Raw genomic sequence first — 17,509 nt, 5'->3', positions numbered from 1 at the left:
GAACCTGAACGAGCTCTAAGCATGCACTGGTGGCAGGTCTGTCATCAACCCCACAAGCACATTCACATTCTCCACAGAGAACAATTTTCCTGAAAGAAATTCTGGCCAGGAACCATGTTTTTGAATGATCAGTGATGCTTTAGAACTCTGTACAGATGCAGCTCCTGGTACTGTTCGAATGAACACCACTTAATCCAGCCGTGGTGCCAACCCTGAAAAGTTAAACTCTGGAGTGGTGTTTCTTTCTAGGTCACCAAACAGGCAGATTTAATTTAGAGAATGTCTAATGTCTAATGTTCACTCCTTCAGTTTGCTGTGCAGTCAAGAGTTAACTTCTGAGCCCATTAATCTCAATCACAAAATCGGTGAATTTGTAACTCTCTTGCTTGCCTTGATTATAAAACTGTACAGCACAGAAATTGCACTGAGCTTGTGAAACGCTTGAAGCCCTGGAAGCTTTCATGAACTTCTCTAGATAAACGTGGCTGCGGCAGAGCCTCGGAAGTGTGGCCGACCCTACAAAATATATGCTTTGACATATCAGTCCCGCTTGTGTGTCACCATCCCTCCTTTCTGGAACAGTTCTGTTTTCTCCAAGACCTGCCCTCTCGTGGCTGAGCCCTGGCTTTGAGCCATACGGTTCCTCATTTGTGCTAAAACTCAACTATTGTACTTCTCGCTGGTTCTGATCCGGACCTGCTCTGAGCGTCAAAGCAGGGTTCTGCCTCTCTTCCTTGAGTTCCTTTTCTTCCCCTGCCCGACTAGGGAACGCTGAGCTCTCTGGATAGGTGCTTCTGGAGTTTTATGACGTGACTAAAGGAAAAGAAGGGGAAAAGTGGGGTAGGAGAGAACAAATTACAGACTCATCCTAGGGGGTCATAGCTCGTATGAGCATGCGTTGTTCAGTTTCAGTATAGCCAAAGAAGTGAGGCCCTACTGGCACAATGCAGGAGCCCTGGGGGCATTATGTGTGGGGCTGCTAACCACAAGATCAGCACTGGAAATGCCCAGCCTCTCTGTGGAAGAAAGATGAAGCTTCCTGCTCCCATAAAGACTTACAGTCATGGAAACCCACAGGGGCAGTTCTACTCTGTCCCATAGGATCTCTATGGATCAGAATGGACAGTTCTACCTTGTCTTATCAGCGCTTGTCTGTCAGATTGTCCTACTATGCTAGCTTGTGTGTTGCTGTGATGCTGTGAGCCATGTCACTGGTGTTCCAAAGGCCAGCAGGGTCACTCAAAGTGAGCGGGTTACAGCTGCACTTCCGGAAGAGAAGACAGCAAAGGAGGACTCAGCTCCCGACCCAGAGAAGGAACCCGCTAGCACCTTATGCACAGCTTTGGCGAATTTCCAAATACTAACGGCCTAAACAAAGCAAGTGGAACATTGTCAGAGATCCTGCCGGGAGATGAGCTGTCAGGTCTGAGGGTCCTCAGAAGGTGACTGAAGACAAGATGATTTCTCGAGGAAGGGACGACCACGGTGACACGAGTCTTGTAAAGCCTGTGGAAGTGCACCCATTGGGACCTTCAGTTTCTGATGGAGCACGACTCTTACGGTAAAGAGAGACAACTGCAAAGAAGCCCGTTGGCACAGCACTAAGGACTAGGCTGCTACGGGAAGAGCAGGGGTTTGAACCCACCAGCAGCTCTGTGGGATAAGGGCATGCCGTCGGCTTCTGCAAAGACTCATGACCTTGGCAGCCCAGGGCTGTTCTTCTGTTTTACAGGGTGCCTGTGAGTCAGAATCAACTCACCGAAGCGGTGACACAAATCACACAGATCAGCTACAGCCCCCAGATAGCTGCCTCTCCTTTCCACCCATCTGTGTTGGCTGCTCTGAGCCCGCCCCGATCCCAGTGACCCTAATTGTGTGGGTCAGAGTAGAACTGATCCAGATGGTTTTCATGACTTTAATCTTTCTTTCCTTTTTAAAAACATAGTACTTTAAAATAATTGTTTTATGTAAATGAGCAAAGAGGTTGCAAAAAATTGGTGGGAAATGGAATAAAAAAGATAATGTATTTTTTTCCAGGAACTTTAAAACATCTTTTCATTGTGAGTTAAATGCAGATTTTTAGAGACGATCGTTATCAATTTTACATTCAACGATTCATGCACATTTTCTTCCATCTCTTTCAGTGAAGTCCACTCAATATAACCTTGCTTCTCCTACTTCTTCCCCGTGTTTCCCTCTCCATTCTTCTTCCTGTGCCCCCTCCTGAACCTTGTCCTGGAGTACATGCGGTCCTCTTCAGCGCAGATCGCTGATCCTTTTCAGGAGGGTGTACCTAACTAGTGCTCAGTCTCATTGGCTCCCCTTTGTAGACAACTTTGGCTTTCCAAGCTTCTCGCGGGATTCTTGTCTGGTCTTTGGCTTCAGAAAGTGTAATTATAACATGTTTCGGTGATTTTCTTTTGGAGTCTCTCTGTTTGGGGTTCATGTACCTTCCCGATTACGTAGCTTCTCATCTTTCATGATGTTCGGCAAACTTTCAACAACTCTTCAACAGTATTTTTGAGCTGTTTGACTCTTGCTTTTATGGAGGCATGGTCATTCATAAGTTATTTCTCTTGATGGTATCCCACAAAATTCTTAGACTTTCTTCATATTTTTCATTAATTTTTATGGTTGTTTCTTTAGCAAACTAATATTGTCCTTTCAATACATTACCTATTTCTGAAATATTAGTATTAATCTTCTGGGTTTCTACTATTGTATAGTTTCTGTTTTTCATTTATTTTGTCAGTTTGTATTTGTAGTGTTTTCCTGGAATACTCTAAAGGGATTTTTTTTCTTTCTGTTTTCCTTGACTTTGTCTGCATCTTTCTCAATCTTTCTCTGTTCAAAGTAAGCAAATAACATTCTTTTGAATTCCCTATCTTAATAAGGAAGTGTAGGTCCAAGACCACGTCTTCCTCAGAAAGGTCTTTGTCAGCTGTACCGAATGGAAGCAGTTAGCCAGGACTGGTTTAACCTGTGGTTTGGCAGCTGATCACAAATTATTTGCACCACTCAGGCTCCATCCATTCTTCTGTAACAAGGGATCTTTAGCCAATGACATGGCTTCCTGTCTTGAGACTGTATTTCTCTGACCAGGTGATCATATAATGTGACTTAGTTGTTTCCCCCTCAAAATGTGGGAAGAAATGACATGTACAGCTCCTCCATTACTTAAAAGCGTATTTTGTTTGTTTGTCTTGGATTGCCTTTTCCAGTGGTTGTAATACTGATGTGTTATAGGCCAATAATAGAGAATAAAAAAGCACTGTAATGCAACCTACCTGAGCCTCCAACTGTCTGTGTGAAGCAGAAAGATCTTGCCATTCTGGTCTGAAGGGCCAAATAGGCTCTTAAGAGAGAGAGAAGTCAACTATCTTGCTTGAACAAATTCTTATAGCAGCTTATTCTAAATGCTAATATATTACCTAATCAGAATTCTCCTCCTATGTACCAAATACCATGAGACATGTATTATTATCTCCATTTTAAATAACTAAACAGAGGCTAAGTAAAGTATATTTAAATATAAGTATTCATGTATAAAGAGCACTAGTTGCATGTGTTAGGCTGAGCTGTCTAGAGAAGCAAATCCAATGATACTCATATATATATAACTGTATATCAAGAAATAATCCTATATCAAAAAGGCCCCCAGACCAGCCAAACTAAAGTCCCTAAGTCTGATGCAACATAGGGCTCTTGTGATAGTTAGAGTTATTGTGCCAACTAGCTTTCTGCAGGAACACGTGGGTGGAGTTTAATCAGATCAAAGCTTGATTGGAGGGTGACGAGATAAATAGCTTTCCAAGGCTGGCTCCCTTTTCCCCTGGCGATCAGACCAGCTTGGTGCTGCTTGAGATAGTTCTTCACCTCAACCTTGTGCGGCACTACCTGGGGGCTGCACCACTGTGCTACACAACCCAGGGATCACACCGCCTTGCTGTGCATCACTAAAAGCTTGAGGCTCTTTCAAGACCTGCTTCGCCACTCTGCTGGTGGATCTTGTCCATCGCTAGTGCTAGAAACCCCATTAGGGGGCCTCCTTCACTAAGCTCCTGCACTGCTTACTGTTGTTGCCCCACCCTGCTGCCTGCTACCTGCATGCCAGCTGCATTGTTCGCTTCTTTGACCTTGAACTGTCAGCCCACGTGAGTTGAAGGACCTTCGGTATATTAAGTGTTCCATGTAATGTGTGGATTAATTAGCTGTTATATTCCTTCTCTCTGTATAAATCTATCTATCTATCTATCTATCTATCTATCTATCTATCTATCTATCTATCTTCTATCTACCATCATAAGTTTCCTGGTTTTGTTTCTCTCGAGAATCCTGCCTAACACAGTTCTCTTCAGACTTAAGTAGCTGGAGGCTGATGATGCAGAAAGGCGAAGCATGAAGGAGGAATCACCGACTGGTGGATGCAAACTCACTGGTGGATCCAAACCTGGTGGAAACCTGGAAGGGTACCAGCAACAATCAGGGTTGGCAGCCCCCTTTGGGGCTGCCCATGGAAGCAGGTAGTGTTCTAGAAAGCATGAAGGTGAGGGCCCAGAGAGAGCAGTTGGAAGTATCTCTCACTCTTTTACAAAAATGCTATGACACCAAGCTTGTACTATCAGGCTGCAGGCTGATGGGCAGGTTGAACTCTGCCCCAGCCATGAATGTCTGGTTGATGTATTTACCACGTGGCACAGTGAGTTAGTTAAGGTTGACTGCTCATTGCAGTGTCAGTGAAACACCTCCACCAGCCTCTCCTTACGAAAGATGGACTATCTACTCCTATGAGAATTTATAGCCTCAGAAACTCTAAGAAACATTTCTTTGGACCACTATGAATCAGAATCAACTCAACAGAAATTGGTATTTAAAAAAAATGTATAAGTTAATACAGCTGGGCAGTGACTGAGCTGTGCTACTAGCTTACATTTATCTGGCTCCAAAGGTCATATAAGTACAATGATAATTTGGAAAATATTGGTTCACTCACATATGCAGATCCTCCAAGGCTAACCCATTTGATTATACAATACAAAAAGACCACATGATTTCATAGCACCACCACCTCATCAGAAATGTTCTTAAGTATTAAGAAACTATCGAGCTCTGGTTTTATATACAAGTTTTCAAACATATTAATTTTTACTTGAAAGCTTGAATTTTATCATTGGCATCATGCACTGTAAATTATTTTCTATAAAATGACAGGCTCATTTTGTTCATTTTGGAGAACATATCTGCCAAAATCCCAGGTCTGAATAATGATTGTTTTTCTGTCAGTCGTTCTTGCAAGTAAATATAGTGTTCTGTGACAACCACGGGCTAGTTCAGCTTACAGAACAATCGTAGCGTGCTTTCCTGAAGGCAGCCATTCTCCTTTGGTGTGCCTCAGAAGTGCTTTCCATTTTGTCACACGGTATCAAGATCAGATGGTATGTAAGGGCTGGGATTTAATAAGATAATTGTTACACAATGTCAAGGACATTATCAAGTGCAACCGTGATTGGTGGTAGACTGTAATGACTTAGATTAGCACAGTTGGTGCCACTGATTTGCTTCTTGCTAAATTGCCAGAAGTTCTATGTGTCATTGCTTCAGCACATCAATAGGAAATTCAACTTGGTGAAAAGTTAAACAATGCCTTAGTGTTCTTACAAAAAGAAATTTGCCCAAAGCAATGATGACAACAATGGAAACCAAAGTGACAGTTGTGGAGTCGATTCTGACTCTTCGTGGCCCCTTGGGATCTGTGGGCCATGCCTAGAGAATCTCCGCTCTAAGCAAACATCCAAACCACATGCTTCAACAAAAGTATTTCTGAAGGGCTAAAACCTTGCCTTTGTATTTATCAAACACCATGAAATAAATACACACGGGTGAGTCAAAAAGTATTGCCACAAATTACAGAAAACTTCATTAAACAAAATATCAAAATGTGGAGCTATTGTTTCTGGACATTTCCTCCATCTAGGTCTATCCTCTTTAGAAGACGGCTGGTGTTCCCGTCGCTTTAATCCCTTCTACCACTACCCCCAATGATGTACTCTTTTATTCATACCACGACAAAATAGTGGCTTTGATATATATGAAGCACTCAAAATGTATGATTTTAAAATATTCTTTGGGTTTTAAGAACAAAATAAAGTCTAAAAGGCCAAGGCTGTAGGGTAGATAGGGTAAAGCTTCCCAATGCAATTCCCATCAGCCAGCCTCTTCTACCCTGGAAGATTATGCTGCTCTATTGTCTTGATGGACAAGCACTGTGATTGCCCACATTGCCGTTTCAGCAGCAATAATGATCAATCATTGTGACTCTTGGATTCCCAGATGTTCTCAAAACCAGCAATAGGTCTCTAAGAATTACAGTTCCTCATTCTCCCACAAGCTTTTGTAAGTTTGTTGTTCTGTTCATTGGGTCTCTGCAGCTAACCTACTTGATGAGGTAAGTGCTTTCCAGGCATAATCTTTATTACTAACAGTCCTTGGTTCTGAAAGTGGTTCCAGGCTGCAGAGACTAAATCTGAGATTGAATGATCTGGAATCTGTGATTAGCTATGTGACCTTGTTAGATCAGAAAGCAGTTCCAATGAACAATTACTTTCCATGTCTGGGATTACTCATTGTAGACATGTCTGGTAGATACACAAAACAGAAAAGACAATACTGGCTACGATATGGGCTGGCTCCTTATGACTTCTTTGGAGAGTAATATACACATTTAAAAAATCCATGTCCATTGAGTCTATTCCAATGTATAGTGATCCTGTAGTACCAAGTAGGACTTCCTCTTAGTGTTCCCAAAGCTATTTTTGAAGCAATTCTTTTTATAGTAAATGAAGTCATATTTTACATTTCAGGTCCTCAATTTTGTATTCAGCAACTTCAGCTATTAATCCCCCCTCTCCCAATAGTTAGTTTACTCTTCACCCACTCCTTGATACCGCTTCCCCCTTTTGTAGACTATCTTTGATTTCACCCAAGTTAACACACATCAACACTCTAGCTCAGGGGTCAGCAACCTTTTGAGATGGGAGAACCAATCCATCGCCTCACAACAAGTTAAAAATTATTCAAGAGCCATAAATATATATTGCTTTACAGATAAATGAAATCACCCTTCTCTGAATAATATCCTTTACATTTTCCAATCCAATTTCAGGGCCACATGTCCTTACTGAAAGAGTGACAGACGGCTCGTGAGCCATAGCTTACCAGCCCAGGGCTAGCTCATTGCTTTATCTCCCCTTCCTGGACCTCTCCCATCTGTCTTGGCAATCTCCAGTCCATGCCCTTTGCAACGAACATGAGTGTGCATATGTCTGTGTATGCTATGACTCTTACTTCTTTAGGATATATACCCAGCAGAGGGGTTGCTAGATCATATGGAATTCTAGTGCCTTTGGTATGAAAGTCTTTATCTATTTTTCTTCCTTAAAACAGTGGTCTCCTATAGTTTTTATCCTTTTGTGATTGGCTGATTTCAGCATACACTCAGCATAATGTTACATGTATTCATCTATGTTTTGAGGTACTTTGTCACTGGGTCATTGTTTTATTGTTTAGCTATGCACAGTATTCCATTTTGTGTCCCAGTGTTCTTTATTCATCCTTCTACTGAGGGGCATTTAGGTTGCTTCCATCTTCTTGCTATTGCGACCAGTGCTGCAGTGAACTTAGGTATGCATATGTCTAACTCCTTTAGAATACAGAACCCCCAGAGGGATTCCTGGGGTGTATTCCTAGTTGTTTAAGAGAGTGGCATATTGCTTTCCACAAGGGTTGTACATGTTTACAGATTCATCAGCAGTGTATGGGGCTTTCAATCTCTCTGAAACCTCTCCAGCATTTATTTGCTTTTCTTGTTCTCACCTTTAAAAAAGAAAAGCAAAAAATCTTTGCTGTCATTGTTAGAGTAAGGTAGTGATTAGATAATTGTATGTCAACTTGAAGATATATGAAGGTGTAACGGAAGAAACCATCGTGTCAATCAGGTCACAGCCTGATGGTGCTTCCTGGTGGTGTGGGTTTCTCCTCAGGAGGATCCTGACAACCTCCTTCTCTCTCTGGAACTCCCCATCCCTGCTTGCCAGGGCTCTGATGGTCACCCTGAGAGTTGCCAGGATCCTGCCACGTTTCCATCCACCTTGAACCCATACAATCTACACCCACTAGCCTGTGATATCACTGTATTCTGCATCATTGCAGTGGCTACATGTGTCTGAAGAGGGACTTGTGGGCTAATAGCAGACTTATAAACTTGAGCTGGACTGGCCTGGGATGCTTTCTTGATATGTAATTACTCCTTGATATAAAGCTCTTTCTTATACATATATGAGTGTCACTGGATTTGTTTCTCTAGTCAACCCGACCTAACACAGGTGGTATCTCATAGCTGTTTTGATTTCTAGCTCCAAGATAATTAGTAATCAGAAGCACTTCTTCATAAGTTTGTTGGCCATTTTGACATCATACAAAGCTATAATCTTTATAGAAGTAGACTCATCCTCATTCAATGGAATGGCTGATGGGTTTGGACCAAAAATCTTACTGAGCCGCCAGGCTCCTTTGGAGGGTAGATAGAAAATAAAATAGATTCAGTACGATCTATCCCCAGACCCCTACTTCTCATTGTCTCCAAAATAATAACTAAAGCCAGAACAGAACCTAATGAAACTTAGGGGAATAAGTACAGATTCTGATCTGGGAAGATATGATGTACATGCTGAAGGATCATAAAAGTTTATGTTATGAGAAACCTAGAAGATGTGTGGGAATAGTATCTACTGGTTTTAGATAAAAGAGGGCTAAGTATAATTTTGGATAAGGCCAAATGTATCAATATTTGCATTTACTATATAATCTAAATTCAATATTTTGTTCGAGTGGTTAGGATGCTTTCTACAACGTTTGCTTTATCAGCTAACTAAAACCAGGACTCACTATTGCCCTTAATTAAATGAAATTGGCATAATAAGAAGGATACAAAAGGATTAGGAAGGTAAAAGTGTTGTTTGTGGTAGATCCTTCATATGTGACCTATTCACCCTGAGGTAGTTAGTTTATTGTGCCAACTTGGCTGATAAACACATGTGGGGTTAATTGAAGGACGGAGGGATAAATGGCTCGGTGAGCCTCATCTTTCGAGTTCTCAGGTCTGTCTCTTGCTTTGTGATGGTCAGACCAGGGTGCAACTGCCTTAGCCAGTTCCCTGCGTCAACTGACAAGGCTCACTTTCTGTAAGACATCCCTGAGGAGAAGCCACATGGTGCTGGAGCTGCCTCATAGAGACCCCTGCCAGCACTGAGATGCTTACACATTCACTGACTCAGCGTTCCTCCTGCAGTTGGCATCATAGTGTGTGTTTTGTGAGATGGAGGAGGATTTTGTGGATTGGTGTTGGACATATGGGTTAATGTTGGACTTGTGGGCTCGGCAGCACTGGGTTGGGATGTTTTCTTGATGTGCACTTAACTTTTATATAAAACTCTCTCTTATACATGAGTTTTTGTGGATTTGTTTCTCTAAAGTACCCAGACTGACACACACCCCTAAGAGACTTCTTAGGACATTTCTATCAGTAAAGTGTTGAGACAGCTATTGATCAGATGAGTTCCAGCATCCTTAAATGTCTCAGCGGTGACTGTCCCTTGCCAGGTTAAGGATGACTATGTAAGGTAACACTTTGTAGATTGCTGAGAAACTCAAGTTGGATTCAAAAGAGGATGTAGAACAAAGGATCTTGTAGCTAGTGTCAGATGGATCTCGGCTGAAAGTAGAAAATATTGGAAAGATGTTTACCTGGGTTTAATTTACTATGTAAAAGCACTAGCCTATATGAATCAAAACAAATTATGATTGATGCCATTGCAAAGACTGGGAACTCCAGAACACTTCATCATGCTCATATGGAACCTGTACATAGACAAAGAGGCAGTTGTACAAATAAAATAAATGTGTTCATGGCTTAAAATCAGAAAAAATGTGTGCATCAGGGTTGTATCCTTTGAATATATTTACTCAACGTGTATGCTGAGCAAATCATTTGAGAAGCTGGACTATATGATGAAGAAGGTGGTGTCTGGATTGGAGGAAATTACATGAACAATCTTCAATATGCAATGAACACACCTTGTTGGCTGAAAGTGAAGACTTGCAGAACTTACTGATGGAGATCAAACACCACAGCCTTAGTGTGAGTCATATCTCAACACTAAGAAAAGAAGGGTCCCTACACCGGGACCAATAAGTAATATCATGATAAATGGGAAAGGATTTCATTTTACTTGGATCCATAATCTGTACCCACGAAAGCGACTGTCAAGAAATCAAATGCACTGCATCGGGCAAGTCTGACACGACATCACCTTGAGGATTAAGGTGTGCTTGACCCAAACCGTTGTACTTTCAATCACTCATGTACATATGAAAGCTGAGTAGTGAATAGGGGGAAGATTGATGCTTTTGAATTATGGTGTTGGTGAAGAATATGAAATATACATGGACTACCAAAAGAACAAACAAATCTGTCTTTGAAGAAGTAGTCAGAATGGTCCTTGGAAGAAAGATGGTGAGATTTCTATTCATGAGCTTTGGGCATTTTTTCAGGAGGGACTAGTCTCTGGAGAATGACATCATGTTTGGTAGTGAGTTGGTGAACTAAAGGAGCACCCTCCATCTGATGGAGTGACACAGTGACTACAGCAACGGGCTCGAGCACAGCCGCCATTGTGAGGATGGCGCAGGACCGGGCACTTTCTCCCTGTACCCCTCTCGACAGCGACCGTTGCTTCATTGCTATTTTTAGGTTGCCTTGAGTGATTCTGATTCGTAGTCACCCGATGTACTCCAAAGGGAAACATTGCTCACAGGAATGCATCTTGACCGTGTGTTTGATCGGACTGAAGAGGTTGGTAAAAAACTTCAGTTTATTCATAATTGGTTGTAGTGGTTGGTGCAGAAATTTGAATGTTAGTTATGTTAACTGGTCTATCACAAATATCATTGCGCTTCAAAACAGATCTTGAGATGTTCTTTTTGATGATGAATGGAATGCTATTCCTCTTGAGGTTTATCCCAAGATTGCAAACCTTATGACTATCCAATTCAACATGACCAATATCAGTTCATTTCAGCTCACTAATGCCTGGGATATTTGTTTTTATGCATCCCATTTAATTATTGCAGATTTTCAGTTTTTTAGATTCATATCCTGACATGCTATGTTTCAATTCCAAATACGTGTTTGCAGGTTTTTTTTTTCTTTTTCATTTGGAATCATTCCTCATCAGCAAATGCAGGTCCCAAATGCCTTATTCCAGCCACGTCATTAAGATAAGCCATCATATTTTGTGTCTTCCAATTCTAGGAGCTCAGATCTCAACGTTATATTACAAAATGTTACACTGCCAGTCATAAGGCTTATCCCTCAGAAATGGACCACCTATTCCTTCTTCCTAGTTGGTTCACCTGAAACCTGTCCACCTTGAGTGACCTGCTGATATTTGGAATACCAGTGGCATCGCTTCCAGCATCACAGCAACACACGAGCCACCACAGGACAACAAACTGACAGGTGAGCGGGAGCTGCTTCATGAATAGTCACTAACTGCTCTCTGCCCGTCAAGCGGTGGCTCCAGACTATCCTCGCAAAACCCCCTTTCTCACCCTAAAGTCACTTTCTGATCTAAACATTTCCAGATTTCCCACGGATTCTTCTTTCTTTCCCATAATCCCCTACAATTATATACACAAATTCAAATGCTTCAAGAGACAGAAAGTAAGGTTACCAGTTAGTGATAGAAGTCTAACATTTCCATATGAGAAACAATGGATGATTTTTACTTTTTTAAAAGAATATGATCTCTTCATTTATGCATATGTGGTCCTTTGAGTGTTTAATTTTTCACTAGAGACATGCATATCTCTCTTTTTTAATATTAGAGAATGGTCACTGAGGCTCAATCTCCATGTAAGGAAGAAAGAGGGATTTCGGACTACAGCAATCTGGAAAACACATACCTGATTTCAGTGTGAATGCTGTGATCTCTTCCAAGTGAACAAGATACCAGGAAGTGGATCATATCATCATTCTCAGGAAACTAGAAAATCAGATCTTTATGTGAAATCTCACAATTTCAAATTTAGTCTCACACTTGCTAAAGGACAGTGTCAATCAGTAAGAAAGAAATCTGCAGTCAGGATTGGGCCTCCAGGCATCAATTTGGCAACTTCTGCCATTCCATGAGGGCAAAGGATGAGTCTTCTGCACTTGTGCACACATGGAGCTCAGGGCCGTGGCTGGCACCTAATACCTTCTCTTTAAATGTTTGTTAGATTTAGTTGAGTTTAAAGGAGTCAAATAAAATTGTATATTGTCTAATTGTATACCTAAAATATCCATTAAAAGGAAAGTTTTATCCTACTCGAGGAGACTGGTAGTAGAGAGGTTATATGTTGGGCTGCTAACCACAGGGCCAGCAGTTCAAAACCACCAGTTGCTCGGTGGGAGAAAAACAGGGCTTTCTACTCATGTAAAGGGTCTTGTGAACTCCCAGGGGCAGTTCTACCCTGTCTTTCAGGGTCACGACAAGTCAGTATTGAATAGATATCAGGGAGTTGGTTTTTGTTTTGTTTTTGATCTTTGCTAAAGATGTCCTTTTCCCAGGCTTAGCTCTTTTTTGGTTTGTCCTATTCAGGAGTCTTAGGTGCAAGGGATAATGTACTCAACTACTAAGCAAAAGCTGAAAAGCTTGAGTTCACCCAGAAGCTCTTTCAAAGAAAGGCCTAGTGATCTACTTCTGAAAAGTCAGCCATTAAAAGTCTGTGTAGCCTCGTTCTGCTTTGATACACACTGTGATTCATAATTAGCTGGTTGTCTTGTTTTATATACACCAAAGAATCTAGTATATCACTTGGACATGGTAGATGCTCAAAAATGATGTAGATTGTTAAAGGGAAGCTAAAATGTTCATTAACAGTTTAGTTTGATTTTACTTTTAAATGGGTAACAATATATCTGATTAGGCTGAAGGTCATAGGATATAAAGCAATGAACTTCATAAGAATTTAGCCAGAGAGGATCAGCATATGAAATGCTGCCCTCAGCAGGTGTGAGGGAGCATCTTAGTGATTTCTGCTCAGTGACATGTGAGAGCCCTGACTGAGCCCTTTGGGGGATTTGGTATCCATTTAAACTCTGCTGGCTTGACCTGAGGAGTCCTGGGTGATACGAATTGTTAATATGCTTGACTGTCAACCAAAGGTTGGTAGTTCAGTTCCACTCAGAGGCATCTTTGAAGAAACTTCCACTACAGTTCTGCTGTGACCTACATGGTGTCACCAGGAGTCGGGGTTGACTTAATGACACCAAGTCAACTAATAGGCTTTCGTTTGACCTCTGTAGCTCTGAGTCACCAGGAAGTGTGAGGTTCTGTCCCTACAAAACTAAGCAGTAATTTGGTTTCTACCCTTGCTGTGCCATTCCAGGAGAGTCACTGATTAGGGTCACCTTAGAGACAGCTTTAAATGTCCACAGAGGAAATAATCAATATGTGGAGAATGGAATTGCCTTTTGAACTTTGAAAGTTGAAAAAAGTTACAGAACTATGTGTTTTCAAAGATTAATAACTCAAAAATAGTTAAGTTTAAAAAACACAACCAGCAAACAGCACATTCAAAAGGGAAATCAAGTCAATAATAACTGCATATTTATTCATGTATACTTTTCTCTATCATGTAACTTAAAAATTAGCCAATAACTATTTTATATAACTTAAAAAGACTGATAATTTGTTAAATAAATATTGAGTTCTATTCAATTTATTAAAGAAGATCATTGTGAATATTTCCTGTTAAATTATAATACCTCACATTAAGTGATGTATTTGCTTTGTCTAATGTGTGTTTGTGTGTGTGTGTGTGTGTATACAGTGAGCACATTTTAGCAACTACGTCTAGTAAAAATATTTTAGCAAATGGTTGCCATGTGTTAACTAATGCATTTTAAATTCACAGTAATGGCAATGCTTTATTATACATACACAAGACTCACAGAACTTAATAAATGTAACGTATAGAAAAGTTAAACAAAAGTATAGTTGAAAATGCCATTTTATATTAATTTAGACCTCATTTCTTTTTTATTTCTTCTGACATCCACTTTAATGTTTCTTTCTTTCCTGTATTTTTTTAAAAACATTTTATTAGGGGTTCATACAACTCTTATCACAATCCATACATATACGTACATCAATTGTATAAAGCACATCTGTACATTTTTCTTTTTTTCTCCTCTTTTCTTTTTTTACATTTTATTAGGGGCTCATACAACTCTTATCACAATCCATACATATACATACATCAATTGTATAAAGCTCATCTGCACATTCCCTGCCCCAATCATTCTCAAAGCATTTGCTCTCCACTTAAGCCCTTTGCATCAGGTCCTCTTTTTTTTCCCCCTCCCTCCCCGCTCCCCCCCTCCCTCATGTGCCCTTGGTAATTTATACATTGTTATTTTGTCATATCTTGCCCCATCCGGAGTCTCCCTTCTCCCCTTTCTCTGCTGTCCGTCTCCCAGGGAGGAGGTCACATGTGGATCCGTGTAATCAGCTCCCCCTTTCCAACCCACTCACCCTCCACTCTCCCAGCATTACCCCTCACACCCTTGGTGCTGAAGGTATCATCCACCCTGGATTCCCTGTGCGTCCAGCCCCCATATGTACCAGTGTACAACCTCTGCCCTATCCAACCCTGCAAGGTAGAATTTGGATCATGGTAGTTGGGGGGAGGAAGCATCCAGGATCTGGGGGAAAGCTGTGTTCTTCATCGGTACTACCTCGCACTCTGACTGACCCATCTCCTTTCCTAAACCCCTCTATGAGGGGATCTCCATTGGCCAACACTTGGGCCTTGGGTCTCCACTCTGCACTTTCCCCTTCATTCAATATGGTATATGTATATATACACACACACACACACATACACACACACACACACACACACACACATATATATATATATATATATATATATATATATATATATTTGCATGATCCCTTATACCTGGTCCCGTTGGCACCTCGTGATCGCACTGGCTGGTGTACTTCTTCCATGTGGGCTTTTTTGCTTCTGAGCTAGATGGCCGCTTGTTTGCCTTCAAGCCTTTAAGACCCCAGACACTATCTCTTTTGATAGCCGGGCACCATCAGCTTTCTTCACCACATTTGCTTATGCACCCATTTGTCTTCAGCGATCCTATCATGGAGGTGTGCAGCCAATGATATGATTTTTTGTTCTTTGATAACTGATCCCTTCGGGACCACTCGATCACACAGGCTGGTGTGTTCTTCCATGTGGGCTTTGTTGCTTCTGAGCTAGATGGCCGCTTGTTTATCTTCAAGCCTTTAAGACCCAGTCACTATCTCTTTTGATAGCCGGGCACCATCATATTTCTTCACCACATTTACTTGTTCACCCACTTTGGCTTCAGCAGTTGTGTCGGGAGAGTGAGTATCATAGAGTGCAAATTTAATAAAAGAAAGTATTCATGCGTTGAGGGAGTGTTTGAGTAGAGGCCCAAGGTCCTTCGGCCACCTTAATACTTAACCTATAAATATAGACACATAGATCTATTTCCCAATCCTCATATATATATTTGCATGTACATGTCTTTGTCTAGACCTCCATAAATGCCCTTTGACTCCTAGCTCTTTCCTCCATCTCCCTTGACTTTCCTCCTGCCCTACTACCATGCTCCATCACCACCTGGGCTACAGCTATACCTCTTCTCTACGCAACCTTACCCTTGATCATTCCCCACCAGGCCTGCCACTCCCCCCTCTCTACCATTTTGGGTCCCATGTTGTTCCCTTGTCCCTGTGTTTGTTAACACCACTTCCGTACTCCCCCTAGCCACCCCCCACCCCAAGTCTCCCCGGAACTGTTGGTCCCGTTGTTTTTCCTCCAGATAGTTCATCCAGCCTGTTCTATTCAGACAGACCTGTGGAGACACTAACATGCACGAAAACAAGACAGAGGAAAACAAAGCAACAGTATACAACCAGACACCAAAACAACAAAATCAAACCACTGACAAAGAACAAAATAAAACACTTCACAAAAGAAAAGCTTGTAGTTAGTTCAAGGATTGTTTGCTGGCCCTTAGGAGCGTTTTCCAGTCCAGTCTGTTGGGGCACCATGCCCTGGGCCCAAAGTCCACTTTCAGCATTCCCTGGGGACCTTGCCACTCCATTCCCTTGCTGTTCCACTGCACTCCCCCAGTGCTTTGCCTCGGTGTGGTGGGATCAGGTCAGGTGCACTTCCCACACTGTGTCTCCGGTGCTGTCCCCTGTATCGCCCTTAGTCACTGAGGGGCCTCATGTCTCATAGTGGGGCCAGCCATGTTGTTCTCTCTATGGACTGGCTGCTCTACTCAGGAACATCATCCTCACGGCCTCATGGGTCAGGCTGTGTTCCACTCTCTCCTCCTGCCCCTTCATCTGCTCCCGTGTGCTCTGATCAGATATGTCCATCTCCCAGAGCTGCAGAGTCAATGTCGTCCTTTGGAACAAATTCTTTTCAGGGGAGGGGCAGGAATCCACTTAATTTATGGTGCTGGGGCCAGCCTCTCAGACCTCTCCACTGGTTCCCTACTCCACGCCGGGATATTGCATTCACACCTTGCAGTACTAGGTTGAAGTCTGGTCCCACTTTCCCTGTGGAGATATAAACAATACCCTCCCCTTGGGTGGATTAGTGCCCCATGCCCCCACTACCCTTTTCTTCCTTATAATCATCCTTTTGTTTTCCTTTCCCCCCCCTCCTCCACCCTTGTCTACCATGTGCATCCCTGGTTTTGGTCTGGTCTCTGCCATACTACACAGTCTTCACCCCAAAAATGTTTGTATACAGTAGCTTTTTCCTCTATGCCACTTTTGCTTTAAAAAAATTTTTTTTTTAATTCTTACCTCAGCGGGCTCATGTTGTACTTGTCCTTTTGTGCCTGACTTACTTCGCTTAGCATGATTTCCTCCAGTTCTTCCCATGCCGCTATGTGCCTCATACGTTCATCACTGCTTTTTAGTGATGCATAGTACTCCATTGTATGTATATACCACAGTTTTTTAATCCACTCGTCAGTTGATGGAAATTTGGGTTGCTTCCAATTCCTTGCAATTGTGAACTGTGCCGCAATGAACATTGGAGCACAGATGTCTGGTCTTGGTTTGTTTCCTGCCTCTTCTCGATATATGCCCAGTAGGGGGATTGCTGGGTCATATGGTAACTCTATTTCCATCTGTTTTAGGTATCGCCACATTGATTTCCATAGTGGCTTTATGTACTTACAGTCCCACCAGCAGTGGATGAGAGTTCCTTAGACCTCATTTCTTTAAGATATCCCAGGACCCCACATTCCTCAACATACACTCCTATTTTTTAAATGTAAAAACTCAAAAATATTAAATATGTGCCAAATTATATAGTTAGTTCCCCATATATGTATCTA

This window comes from Tenrec ecaudatus, chromosome 2 (assembly GCF_050624435.1).
Source record: "Tenrec ecaudatus isolate mTenEca1 chromosome 2, mTenEca1.hap1, whole genome shotgun sequence".
In the NCBI taxonomy this organism is placed as follows: domain Eukaryota; kingdom Metazoa; phylum Chordata; class Mammalia; order Afrosoricida; family Tenrecidae; genus Tenrec; species Tenrec ecaudatus.
Note: the sequence above shows the minus strand (reverse complement) of the source record.